Here is a 12,181-nt window from a genome sequence, read left to right on the forward strand (position 1 = left end):
AACCTGTCAAACATCTCTCTGTGGGTTTATTTCTGATCCACTCATTCTGTCCAGTGGTCTGGTGTCACTATTCTGATCACTATCATTTTGTTGTAAATTTTGATATCGAGAAGTGTGTCTTCCAACTTCATTCTTCTTCTTCAAAAGTGTTGTGGCTAGTCTACTTCTATTGTAGTTCCATGTGAATTTGAGAATCAGCTTTTCCATCTCTAAAAACAGTGCTACTGGGCTGGCGTCATGGCATAGTAGGTAAAGCCACTACCTGTGGCGCCAGCATCCTATATAGGCAGCAATTCGAGTCCCTACTGCTCTACTTCCGATCCAGCTCTCTGCTATGGCCTGAGAAAGCAGTGAAAAATGACCCAAGTCCTTGGGTCCCTGCACCCGCATGGGAGACCCTCCTGGCTCCCAGCTTTGGATCGGCATAGCGCCAGCTGTTGCGACCAGTTGGGGAATGAACCAGCAGATGGAAGACCTCTCTCTTGCTCTCTCTGCCTCTCCTTCTCTCTCTGTGTAGCTCTGGCTTTCAAGTAAATAATTAAATCTTCCCACTGACTGTGCTGCTGGCTGTGTGCTTCTCACAAATGCCCTTAATCACGTTACAGGAGTTCCTTCTGTTTATTGTCACCTGTGTGTTTTTGTTATGGAAGCATGTTGAATTTTGGCAGTGTTTTTTCTTTATCTTCCTTTTTTTTAATATTTATTTATTTGAAAGAGTTACAGAGGGGGTGGGGGAGACAGAGATCTTCCATCTGCTGGTTCACAACCCAGATGGCCACAGTGCCTAGGTCTGGGCCAGGCCGAAGCCAGGAGCCAGGAGTTTCATCCAGGTCTCCCACATGGGTGCAGTTGGGCCATCCTCCCCTGTTTTCCCAGGCCATAGCAGGGAGCTGGATTGGAAGTAGAGCATCCCACACGGGATTCTGGCTCCAGCAGTGTGTTTTCTGTAGCAAATCGATCATGTGCATCTCACATGGATTTATTTCACTGTTGTCTTTTTTATTTTTTTATTTTTAAAGATTTTATTTATTTTATTTGAAAGAGTTAACACAGAGAGGAGAGGCAGAGGCAGAGAGAGAGAGAGAGAGAGAGGTCTTCCATCCGATGGTTCACTCCCCACTTGGCCGCAATGGCCGGAGCTGAAGCCAGTAGCCAGGAACTTCCTCCGGGTCTTCTACACAGGTGCAGGGGCCCAAGGATTTGGGCCATCTTCTACGGCTTTCCCAGGCCACAGCAGAGAGCTAGATTGGAAGTGGAGCAGCTGGGTCTTGAACCGGCACCCATATGGGATGCTGGCGCTTCAGGCCAGGGCGTTAACCCCCTGTGCCACAGTGCTGGCCCCTCACTATTGTCTTTTTTTTTTTTTTTTTTTTGACAGAGTGGACAGTGAGAGAGACAGAGAAAGGTCTTCCTTTTGCCGTTGGTTCACCCTCCAATGGCTGGCGGCACGCTGCGGCCAGTGCATCGCGCTGATCCGAAGCCAGGAGCCAGGTGCTTCTCCTGGTCTCCCATGGGGTGCAGGGCCCAAGCACTTGGGCCATCCTCCACTGCACTCCCTGGCCACAGCAGAGAGCTGGCCTGGAAGAGGGGCAACCGGGACAGAATCCAGCACCCGACCAGGACTAGAATCCGGTGTGCCAGCGCCGCAAGGCGGAGGATTAGCCTAGTGAGCCACGGTGCCGGCCATCACTATTGTCTTAATATGTTGTGTTTTCATTTTCATTTATCTCAAAAGTTTTCCTAATTACCCTTCCTTGACTCTTTGGGTGTTTAATTTCCATCTGTTAGTGAATGTCGTAATTTGCCACATTTCTAGTTTCAGTCTGCTTGAGCACATGGAGTCTTGCTGCCCACACCGTCTGTGCTGGAGCAGAGTGGGCATTGTGCTGGCTCTGAATTATGTCTCGTGGGTCCTGTGGGCTCCTGGTGTTCTTCCAGTCCTGTGTTTCCTTACTGATCTCCTCTCTAGATATTCTCTTCATCATGGACATCCTTTTTACTAATTTTAAAGGATGGTTTACAAGTATTATGGTTTTTGGTTCAGAGTGAGAAGTGGGTCCTGAGGTTTGGACATATTGAGTTATCCTAAATGCTTACCAGGGGGGATGTCCAGGGAGACCAGTGACTGCAGGCCCTGACAGTGCCATGGCTGTCCCCTGCTGAGGGGGGAGGGGCCATTACTGCCGCTTAGCTGTGTGATTCATTTCTCCCAGTGGTCCACTTTGTACAGAAGAGGCTTCTGCCCTAGGTCTAAGTGAGAACGAAGAGAGAATGTGGCCTGTGGCAGGGCAAGCAGAGTGTTCAGTGCCTGTAAGCTCTGAATGAAAAAGTGGGCTGGGGCTCTGCTCAGCATTGAGGAGGCCCACTCTGAATGCGTTTCCAGTTTGTTTCCTGATTTGAGGGTACCACTGGGGTGCATAGTCCCACATGTGAGATGGACCTCCAGTGGCACCTGGCTTAAGTAAGTCGGCATTTCGTTTACTGAGGTTTCACCACACTCTTCAACAGTCAGCTTCTTTTCCGATCTGGGGGAAGGGAGTCATATGGATTGTTGGAGTTGCCCTCACTCTCCAGGGCCATTTCCTGGGCCTTGGGAGAGAATGTTCACTTGTCACCAGCAGCCGCCAGCACATGTCGTGCAAGGTTCACAGGTCTCTGAGGACCCAACCCCCAGCCAGCTCCGAGACCCCTCAGAAAAGCACAGTCCTGACCATGGTCAGCTTCGGCCTTGCAGTGTGTGTGTGTGTGTGTGTGTGTGCGTGTGTGGTGGCCCTGAGGATGGAGGGGCCCCTAGGAATGCAGCTGTGGGGAGTGTGGTCTGGGGTGGTCTCTGAGTGCTGAATGTGACAGATCACAGCAGAACGTTCCTTCCAGCCCCTAGGGCTTTGGCTGCAGGGAAAGTCAACTCTCCCCCTTCACCTTCCCCATAGCATATTAATGGCCCCAACTGGTAGAACTATTTGGAGTTGCAGACAGCTTGATTTATCCCAGCTCTATTCTTAAATGGTTGCTAATTTCTCACTGCAAGAATATTCACAGATTCTGGGTGAGTCAGCTTAATAACAGTTCAGGGCAGGCAGCCGAGCTAATGCTAACTCACTGCAGACACTCAGTGCCATGCCGCTGTGCTCCACATCCTGAGGTGCTGCAAAAAGGTACAGCAGACCCTCTTCTTTTCTCAGACTCTAGGCAGAGAGAATAGCCAGTGCACCACGGGAGCGGGGAGCATGTCCTCTGGCTACGGTCACACAGGGCATTTGGGGGTGAGGAGCATGTCCTCCAGGCCATGGTCACACAGGGCGTTTGGGGGTGAGCAGCATGTCCTCCAGGCCATGGTCACACAGAGCGTTTGGGGGTGAGGAGCGTGTTCTCCGGGCCACTGTCACACGGGGCGTTTGGGGGTGAGGAGCGTGTCCTCCGGGCCACTGTCACACGGGGCGTTTGGGGGTGAGGAGCGTGTTCTCCGGGCCACTGTCACACGGGGCGTTTGGGGGTGAGGAGCGTGTTCTCCGGGCCACTGTCACACGGGGCGTTTGGGGGTGAGGAGCGTGTTCTCCGGGCCACTGTCACACGGGGCGTTTGGGGGTGAGGAGCGTGTTCTCCGGGCCACTGTCACACGGGGCGTTTGGGGGTGAGGAGCGTGTCCTCCGGGCCATGGTCACACAGGGCGTTTGGGGGTGAGGAGCGTGTTCTCCGGGCCACTGTCACACGGGGCGTTTGGGGGTGAGGAGCGTGTCCTCCGGACCATGGTCACACAGGGCGTTTGGGGGTGAGGAGCGTGTTCTCCGGGCCACTGTCACACGGGGCGTTGGGGGTGAGGAGCGTGTCCTCCGGGCCATGGTCACACGGGGCGCTTGGGGGTGAGGAGCGTGTCCTCCAGGCCACGGTCACACGGGGCGTTTGGGGGTGAGGAGTGTGTCCTCCAGGCCATGGTCACACAGGGCGTTTGGGGGTGAGGAGCGTGTCCTCCGGGCCATGGTCACACAGGGCGTTTGGGGGTGAGGAGCATGTCCTCCGGGCCATGGTCACACGGGGCGCTTGGGGGTGAGGAGCGTGTCCTCCAGGCCACGGTCACACGGGGCGTTTGGGGGTGAGGAGCGTGTCCTCCGGGCCACTGTCACACGGGGCGTTTGGGGGTGAGGAGCGTGTCCTCCGGGCCATGGTCACACAGGGCGTTTGGGGGTGAGGAGCGTGTTCTCCGGGCCACTGTCACACAGGGCGTTTGGGGGTGAGGAGCGTGTCCTCCGGGCCATGGTCACACGGGGCGTTTGGGGGTGAGGAGCGTGTCCTCCGGGCCATGGTCACACGGGGCGTTTGGGAGTGAGGAGCGTGTCCTCCGGGCCATGGTCACACGGGGCATTTGGGGGTGAGGAGCGTGTCCTCTGGGCCACGGTCACACAGGGCGTTTGGGGGTGAGGAGCGTGTCCTCCGGGCCATGGTCACACAGGGTGTTTGGGGGTGAGGAGTGCGTCTTCCGGGCCATGGTCACACAGGGCATTTGGGGGTGAGGAGCGTGTCCTCCGGGCCATGGTCACACAGGGTGTTTGGGGGTGAGGAGCGTGTCCTCCGGGCCATGGTCACACAGGGTGTTTGGGGGTGAGGAGTGCGTCTTCCGGGCCACAGTCATGTGGGGCAGACACTGGTGGGCTCAGGCTGCTGGTGCCTGGCCTTGCCCCTTGGTGGTATCTACAAGTAAGCATATCAAGCATATCTCTTTTGGTGAGGACACACATTCTACCTCACTAAACTGCTTTTCCATACTTATTTTCTGTCTTTATAAACCAAATGGACATGGTGAGAAGGGAAAGCTCTCTGTTCCTGTGGCTCCCCTGACATATCATTGCTGTCAGTCCAGATGGTCTTGATGGTGCTCATCCTGGGTCTCAGGAGCTCTGTGAGGATGGAGGCTGTTGTAAGTTCTTCCTTAGAGAAGCAGGGCCCAAAGAATTCCTCACAATCACCATTGAGGAAAGTAGGCTCGATGCTCCCCTGGGAACTGTGACCATCACCCCGTCTCTCTGGCTCCCCTATAGAGCTGTCCCAGTTGTACCTCTGCTGTCTGCGTGAGTCACCCAGCCTGCTTCCTTCCCAGCCACTGACAGAAGGCACTGCTCACTGCTTGGCACTGCTTGGGCATCCGTGACCACTGTGAGCTGAACACCTAAGGTCTCACTCACTCTTCCTCTCCTGGACCACACTCACCTGTGTGTTTACGTCTTGCCCATCCTAATGTAGACCAAAAATCTTTTTGGAGTTTATAAACCACTGTTTCTCCTTAAACTCAAAGCACTATTTTAGATCATTTCTATGGAAGTAAAATTGTGACTGGTTACTAGGTTTATTTATTAGTGTAATGATGGCTTGGGGATGAGTCCGTTTTGAGTTCTGTCTTTGACTCAGAGCCCAGTGAGGGCTCCCAGAGAGGCCCCTTGATATTTCAGAAGTTGGCGACTTTGTGCATTGATGACTAGACAGCTTGTCATCCTGGGCCACAGAAGGAACAACTGTTTTTAAGGTTTGGCCAGACTTCATATTCTCCATTCTTTCCATCCCCTGTTATATGGAATGTACACGATGCCATTTAATTACTTCAGTCCCTCACTTAAAGGAAAAATAATCTGGACTGTATTCCAGAAGTACCAGTAGTCTGAAGGTTAACTCGGTGATTTTCTTTGTCTGCAGACCAAGTGGCTGTAAAGATCTCACTTGCATGTTTGCAGTGTTAGTTGCAAGTACTGTTTTGGCAGGCAGGCAAAGTCTCAACAGGCTGTTTGCATTGAGGTCTATTTATAAGGCTTTCCAATTGGTGAGACTTTCTCTACATCAAGAAGTTGAACAAGAACCAGCCATTATTTTGAGTATGTACACAATCAAATGCCCAAACTCTGTTGTCAGAGCTGCCAGTCTGTGCCAAAGATGATTATTTGTATGTGTTACTACTGTGCATGTCAGGCAAGGATCCAGGAATATAGAGATCCTTGATTTAGCCACTGTTTCACTGTGGTCTGGGAAAAGGCAGTTCCCTCGGCTTTTTGAGGGTGTTGGTGATAGAAATGTAGGAGCCTAGAGGCTGTGGTGGAGATGGCTTTGTGGACAGCCTATGTGGGACAAGGCTAGTGGGGTGCCGTGGTTCTCCTCCACACCTGAACCGTGGGTTGTCCAAGTTCTCGTGTGCCATAAGTGTGGCGTTCACACTGGCTTTCAGGGTCTTCATAGTAAAAATAACACAGTGTGTCACCAATGGTATTTTATGTTGTTGCCATGATAAGGTGATGATATTTTGAACATAATTGGGTTAAGTACCAAAGTGAACTCCTCTGTCATTTTCTATGCAATCAGTGTGTGTGTGTTTGAGATTTTTAAATTGTTTCTTGGCTTTCCTTTTAGTGGGGTCTTGCCTCAGCCACTCAAGGACTGTGAGAGATAGCACAGGTCCAGGTCCCAGCCCGCTGTGGGCCCATTTGCCATTTTGCAAGAGATGTGTCCTGGTGCTAAGACTGAGGCATTTACAGCAGGCCTGCATGATCAGTGCATGGTTTGCCATGGGGGTATCCAGTCCTGTCTCTGTCTCTGCCAGGAGGCGGCTCAACTCTTAGTGAATGGAAGCCAGGCATTCCTGTAGGGGGCTGGGTTGCACAGCCTGCCTGGGTCTCTTTTTTGAAACAGAGTTAAAATGTGTGAAGTTCTTAAAGCAATGTTCGGTACACTTCAGGGATCCCATAATTCTTAGCTTTTATTTAGGGCACCCTAGCTAGAGGTTGGAAAAAAAAACAGAAACAAAAGTATATTTATTCCCAAGTGAGAGTATGTGGATATAGGGATAGGAAAAGATATTACTGATACAAGCTGACTATCTCTTATCCAAAATGGTTGGAACCAGAAGTGTTAGGATTTCAGATATTTTTGGATTTTGAAATATTTGCATACATGTAATCAGATGTCTTACATGAAATTCACGTATGTCTCACATGCAGTGTAAAGGCAATTTATTCATTATTTCTAAAGCACCTGCACTGTGACCCATCACAGGGGTTCATGGGTGGGCTTTGTGTATGACATCACGTTGGTGCTCACGAAATTTCAGATTTTGGATCATTTTGGAATTCAGATTTTCAGATGAGGGATGTACTACCTGTGCTGCTAATCTGGCAAAGAATGATATGGATTATGGATAACTTTAACTGTCTTCATGACTTCTCTCTCTGTTTCTCATCTTCTTTGTGCAGTATTCTTACCAGAACAGAGCCAGGACTAACTGTGACCTGTGCTGCAGGGAGCAGCTAGCTTCAGAGAGAGCAGGTTCTCTGTGTTGCTGCATTAGAAGTATTCACACCCTAAACTCTGACAGGAATGTCAGGCTGCAGTATGGTCACATCCCATGCCCCCGCTCTCAGCTCATGTGCCAAGAGGTCATTGTGTATAATGTGGAGCCTTGTGGTCCCAAAAACACTTTAAATACAGTCACATATCACTTAAACATGGGACAGGTTCTGAGAACATGGGACAGGTTCTGAGAAGTCAGTCAGCAGGCAGTTTCGTCTTTGTGCAAACATTAGACAGTGCACTTCCACAAACCAGGACGGCTCTGTCACTGGCGATGTAATCTGATGGGACCACCACTGGTGACCTGAATGTCATTATGTGGCACATTGATGTAAACTTGAATTGCATTTTTTTGTGATTGACAGAACACAGAGTTTGCATAGGAGAGCCACTAGGGGTGTGTGTGGCCTACGCATGTGACACCAGGAGGCCTCCCCAGGGGACATCGTGGAATGTGGGGTTGGGTGGCAAAGGTTATTTCTTCATGCCAAGTCCTGGTGGAAGGACCTTCTTGTTAGAGTGGAGGCAGATGAGAGAGGATTAGTCAACCAGGGAAAATGGCAGGGAAGAACCTGCCTGCCATGGTGGTGAGCTGTGATTTGTTTTTCTTTTTCATTATGCTGTTTGGGCATCAGCCATATGAGATCATAGGAACAGGAGATGGAAAAGACCTACTGTATGAGGTCATCCGGCCATCCCCCCAGGGCTGCTGACCCCACAGTCGAGTTTCCAGCACTCCGGCCAGTTTCTAAGTAATGACTCAACTGATGGAGTTTCCACCATGTCCCAGAGGGAGCAGGAAGGCTGCTGTCTGAGACTGCCGGCTGGAATCAGGATGTGTTCATGTCTCAGGATGCAGATCACAAAACAGACACCTTGTGTAGAAGGAGGGATGGGCTCACAGCACGGACACCGTGTGTGGGAGGAGAGATGGGCTCACAGCATAGACGCCATGTGTGGAAGGAGAGATGGGCTCACAGCACAGATGCCGTGTGTGGGAGGAGAGATGGGCTCACAGCATAGATGCCATGTGTGGAAGGAGAGATGGGCTCACAGCAGGGACACCATGTGTGGAAGGAGGAATGGGCTCACAGCACAGACGCCGTGTGTGGGAGGAGAGATGGGCTCACAGCATAGATGCCATGTGTGGAAGGAGAGATGGGCTCACAGCAGGGACACCATGTGTGGAAGGAGGAACGGGCTCACAGCACAGACGCCGTGTGTGGGAGGAGAGATGGGCTCACAGCATAGATGCCATGTGTGGAAGGAGAGATGGGCTCACAGCAGGGACACCATGTGTGGAAGGAGGAATGGGCTCACAGCACAGACGCCGTGTGTGGGAGGAGAGATGGGCTCACAGCATAGACGCCATGTGTGGAAGGAGAGATGGGCTCACAGCAGGGACACCATGTGTGGAAGGAGGAATGGGCTCACAGCACAGACGCCGTGTGTGGGAGGAGAGATGGGCTCACAGCATAGACGCCGTGTATGGAAGGAGAGATGGGCTCACAGCACAGACGCTGTGTGTGGGAGGAGAGATGGGCTCACAGCACAGACGCTGTGTGTGGGAGGAGAGATGGGCTCACAGAATGGACGCCGTGTATGGAAGGAGAGATGGGCTCACAGAATGGACGCCGTGTATGGAAGGAGAGATGGGCTCACAGGTGGATGCCGTATGACAAAGGGGAGATGGGCTCACAGCATAGACGCCGAGTGTGGAAGGGGAGATGGGCTCACAGCACAGACGCCATGTGTGGGAGGAGAGGTGGGCTCACAGCACAGACGCCATGTGTGGGAGGAGAGGTGGGCTCACAGCACAGACGCCGTGTGTGGAAGGAGAGATGGGCTCACAGCACGGACACCGTGTGTGGAAGGGGAGATGGGCTCACAGAATGGACGCCGTGTGTGGAAGGAGAGATGGGCTCACAGAATGGACGCCGTGTATGGAAGGAGAGATGGGCTCACAGGTGGATGCCGTATGACAAAGGGGAGATGGGCTCACAGCATAGACGCCGAGTGTGGAAGGGGAGATGGGCTCACAGCACAGACGCCGAGTGTGGGAGGAGAGGTGGGCTCACAGCACAGACACCGTATGTGGAAGGAGGGATGGGCTCATCCTACCTCAGTTATGGACTTGCTGTGTGACCTCAGCTCCTCCACTCCTACTCTGTCTGCAGAGAGGGCCTGGCAGCCTCCCTGCAGAATCTGCTTCACCACGTGCCTCCTCATTCAAATGGATGTAAGTTGCCACCTATGGAGAAGTTGGATTTTTCTTTGCTGGCCACCCCTACCTTGGCTCTTTTACTCACTGGTCAGGTACAAAGCACATGGCCAGGCCAAGACTGTCAGTGAGGCCTTCCTTGAGTCCAGATTCTGGGTTCCTGATGTTCAACTGTGTGGTTGCAGCTGGGGCCCCTTCCCTAGGCATCTGTGTAGCAAAGTTTACAAAGTTGCAGCTTTTTTTTTTTTCCCCACAGGCAGAGTTAGACAGTAAGAGAGAGACAGAAAGGTCTTCCTTCTGTTGGTTCACCCCCAAAATGGCCGCTACAGCCAGCGTGCTGTGCTGATCCAAACCCAGGAGCCAGGTGCTTCCTCCTGGTCTCCCATGGGGTGCAGGGCCCAAGCACTTGGGCCATCCTCCACTGCCTTCCCGGGCCACAGCAGAGAGCTGGCCTGGAAGAGGAGCAACTGGGACAGAATCCGGCGCCCCAACTGGGACTAGAACCTGGGGTGCCAGCGCCGCAGGTGGAGGATTAGCCAAGTGAGCCACGGCACCGGCCAAAATTGCAGCTTTTGTGGGTATTATATAATCATATTCAGTTAATGAAACAACAGTTATTTCCTATAAGCGGCATCAGAAACAATTGAGGATGAAACTGCCATCCCCATGTGTAGCTGATTTGTGCTGGGCACCAACAGGAACTTGCTTTACTTTCCATGCCAGCTTACAGCCCCATACTGTGCTGGGAAGGGGCTGAGGCTGCTGGAAACACCCACAGACAGGGCTGTCTGAAGACACATCCCCTCATGTGTTAGCTACAAAACCAGACTCTGCACAGCTGGAAACAAATCTTACAGACTTACCTTTCCATTTTTTTCTTAAAAGGAGTTGCTTAAAGGGGTCAAATGCATTTTACAGGAAACAATCCTGTCTTAGACCCAACTTATTTATCATCATCTTCCTCCTCCTCCTCCTCTTTTCCTCCTTTTTCTGGTGTTGCAGCCTTGTCGACTCCTTTTCTCACTGCATCAGCTCCTGGCGCAGCCACCTTCCTCCCACATCTTTCCTGCAGCAGCAGCCTTGTCTTCCCAAGGCTCCTGTCACCTGCCCAGCTTTGCTCGTCCACGCTGCTTTCAGCGTCTTGGCAAGATCACGCATTGCATCAGCCAGAACAGTCTCTTCTGATGCTCAGAACAGATCTGTGAACTTCTGTTTTGTTTCCCCTTTAGGAAGGACACAGGTTCTCATTTGAATTTCATCAGGATCCTTGTCTGCTTCTGCCAGGTCTTCGAGTTTTCCTTTCCCTATAGCAGATGTGGTCTCCCAGCTCTGAATTCTTAGAGTACTCTGTGTGCCTGTGGCACTGCTGGCGTGTTTGCATAAAGAACACGCAGGATGACATCTGCCTGTGAGCTTCTTGGGATCTCCTTTGTCCATGTTCAGTTTCTCTCTTGCACTGACACTGCCTTTGTGGTGCTCAATCTGCTGCAGCCGCTGTGGGAACAGGAGCCAGGTGCAGCCTCCTCACACTTCATTCTGTACTGTTCCTTCTCATGGTCCTTGCCTGTGATCTGAAACTTTCCCCAGAGGAGGGTGTGAAAGTGCATCACAAGTGGTTGTTCTTGACTGTTCCTCTGCGCTGTCTCCCTGCAAGCACTGAGAGTTTAAACCCAGCCCTGTGGGTAGGTGGAGTGAGATCCATATGTGGTGGTCTCCACAGAATTGCAGTTAACTGAGACCACATGAAGCGGGCATGAGTCCTGTGGCCACAGCAGGGCTACCCTGTGGCTGCACCCCCAGTGGCTCTGTGGCATTTCCTGGGCACCCCACATCTTCTAGCTAGCCCGAGTCCTCCCTGCCGGGACCTGGACTGCTCAGGGCTCTTGGTGCCTGTGCCTGGTACTTTGTGTACAGTGCTGCTTGGGGTTAGGTTGTGCCCCTGCCCTCGTATTGGATCAGTTATGCAGTGTTAACAACAGGGACAGGTTCTGAGAGCTGCATCATTAAGCAGTTTTGTCAATGCAGAAACACCATGGAGTGTACTTAGCAAACCTGAGTGGTATAGGTCACTCACTCGATGTGGGAGATGGAGAAAACGCAGCTTGTAGGGCCATGATGTAGCAGGTAAAGCCACCTGCGGTGTCATCCCATACTTTGCTGTTTCAAGTCCTGGCTGCTTTTGATCCAGCTCCCTGCTAATGCACCTGGGAAAGCAACAAAAGATGGCCTAAGTGCTTGGGCCTCGTACCCACATGGGAGATCCATAAGAAGCTCCTGGCTCCTGGCTTCAGATCACCCTAGCTCTGGTCATTATGGCCATTTGGGTAGTGAACCAGCAGATGGAAGACCTCCATGTCTCTCTCTCTCTCTCTCTTTCTCTCTCTCTCTCTGTTTCTGCCTCTCTAACTCTGCGTTTCAAATAAAAATAAACAAATCTTTAAAAAAGAAAATGTAACACCTCTGTGCTACACTGACTTTCAGAAGTAGCGTACACTCCAACAATAAAAGTGTAGTACAGAAAATAAACATGAAAATTACTTACTATCACAACCAAGTGTCATGTACCATGCATAATTGTGTGTGTTTACATGACTGGCATAGCAGTGAGTGTGTGCATACCGTGTCACCACACATGCA

General features: G+C 51.8%; 1 protein-coding gene across 5 annotated transcripts in view; it reads left to right on the forward strand.

Moving 5' to 3' along the window:
- Nucleotides 1-12,181, forward strand: part of SNAP47 (synaptosome associated protein 47) — an 86,377-nt gene that overhangs the window by 40,054 nt on the left and 34,142 nt on the right. The window lies entirely within an intron of this gene.

This window comes from Oryctolagus cuniculus, chromosome 6, assembly GCF_964237555.1.
Source record: "Oryctolagus cuniculus chromosome 6, mOryCun1.1, whole genome shotgun sequence".
Taxonomy (NCBI): domain Eukaryota; kingdom Metazoa; phylum Chordata; class Mammalia; order Lagomorpha; family Leporidae; genus Oryctolagus; species Oryctolagus cuniculus.